Here is a 2046-nt window from a genome sequence, read left to right as displayed (position 1 = left end):
CAACATTCTTTTTTTTTTCATGATTATGACCGACATTGCTACTTAGACACAGTTAACACGCTGCTACACAAATCCTACCAAGTGACACTTGTATTGGCCCAGCTATTACATAATGTGGTCACAGACAAGAATTGGTTATGGCTGCATATAAGTCAGGTGGCAGCACTTAGGACCAGTGACTGGCTGCACCTAGGGCAACTGGCTGTATCTCGGTATCTCAGAGTTAGGCACAAAATGTCTGCCAACTACACAGTAGGCCTATGACTGTTTACAAATCTCCAGCTAGACATTGCGCTTCCTGAGACCTTTTGCCATGCTGGATTTTTATCCAAATGACTACAGTCAATGTACAAATGCAAAGCTAACATGAGGCAAAGTTTACTTGTGGTCTCTACTGGTACCTGTACATTAATATTATTATTGATAACAATAATAACGTCAATAAAAAATATAACAACAGCGATAATGATAAGAACAATAATAATAGCAACAATACCACAGCCACAGCTGACCCATGATAAGGACAATAATGACAAGACATATTATCGCCACAGTCTTCATGTATGTGTGTGTTTAGGTCTTGAAAACTCGAAAATGATGTTTACCCTATATTAGAAAACGTTGCCAGGAAGAGGTGGGATGGAGACATATGTGGTTGTATGAGTTCGAGCACATCTGCCACAGAAAAAAATCCCCTTGGTCAGGTCACAATGGGCTTAATTCCAAATCAAGCTGACTAGATCTAGAAGTTGCCTGTACAATAAAAGGGACGCAAGCAATAATAGTGTGAAGAAACAACATACACTGCTATTGTTATTATGAATACGAGATAACATTTTCTGAGGGCTAACATTTCTCTTTAATCAATAGAAAATGATTCATCAAATTAAAACAGGCAAATAAACAAACAAACATACAAACAAACAGAGAATAATAATTCGCAGAAGAGTAGCAAAAATACCCCCCCCCCCCCTTTCCCTGTTTTTTTTTACCTCTATTAAAAAGGGGAGATAATTTCATATACTTTTACATCTAATAGGAAAACCCAAAATATTTATTGGATTCTTCCCCTTCAGTCAGCACTTGCCGAAAAATGTTTCGGCTAATTATAATTGTTTTACAAAGATTCAGTCGGTGCATATTCAGACCTCCAAGACCTGAAAAATACTTGGACATCTATATGTATAATTTGAATGAACTTGGTAGGCTATTCTACACATTAAAAAAGAGTTTAGATCAAGAATCTAGATCTAAATCTAGTCTTTCCTTCCGATCCGCGAATGGAAGAGACACCGTGTCCGGATGAAAAGCCGAAGTCACGTGACAGCATGCAAATATCTAAGGTCAAGTTTGTTTGGGTTTCGACAGTTATCGTGTTCGCTGTGATTTCTTATGGTTATCTCTTTTCAAATGTTGCCTTCCTTGAAATATACACTGGCACGTGCGTGAGAGATGAATAGAAACTAAAAGTTTAAACCTAGAAAGCAAGCACTTAAAGATCGTATGATTTTCGTAGTATCGTTCTAGCCTAGCTGTATTCGTTCCGAAGTCTCACGCTCAAGTCTAAACATGCCACCGCCCCTCGCTGTGATTGGCTGAGCTAGGACTAAATGATGTCATCTTTCTTATTGAAAGGGCACGTACAATCTAACAGGCGATTAGACTGAGAAGATTTGTTACGGTAGTTATTCGTACAATTACAAAGTTAATTTAATTCAAATTGACTTATTCGACACAACGGACTGTTTTATTGAACATTGTGGGAAGTTTTCGGATCTAGGTAAGTTGTTGGCTTTGTTTTTCCCATTTATTTAGCCTCTCTGTCGAGGTTCTTTCAAAGTGAAGTTGTGATAAGAACGCACTGACCTCTTTACCTCCACGCGTGCAGCCTATCCACGTTGGTTTGTTGATGAAACATAAGCGCTAAGAGCAGATGTAGATATCAAGGTGTAGATTTTAGATCTATGTTATGTTTCCTTGAAAAATTAATGTTTTAACCGCCTCTTTTAGGATTAATTTTCGAGTCTGCATTTGCTTATGCCCCCC

General features: G+C 38.1%; 1 protein-coding gene across 1 annotated transcript in view; it reads left to right on the top strand.

The window, feature by feature from the left end:
• Window positions 1-1356: 1356 nt before the first annotated feature.
• LOC101846433 overlaps window positions 1357-2046 on the top strand; it is a gene marked incomplete in the record, with an annotated part of 37956 nt that continues 37266 nt past the window's right edge. Inside the window, 1 exon segment of the mRNA XM_005102213.3 lies at window positions 1357-1780.

The sequence above is a fragment of the Aplysia californica genome, unplaced genomic scaffold, assembly GCF_000002075.1.
Source record: "Aplysia californica isolate F4 #8 unplaced genomic scaffold, AplCal3.0 scaffold00317, whole genome shotgun sequence".
NCBI lineage: Eukaryota > Metazoa > Mollusca > Gastropoda > Aplysiida > Aplysiidae > Aplysia > Aplysia californica.
This window is presented reverse-complemented; position numbering and strand designations above follow the sequence as displayed.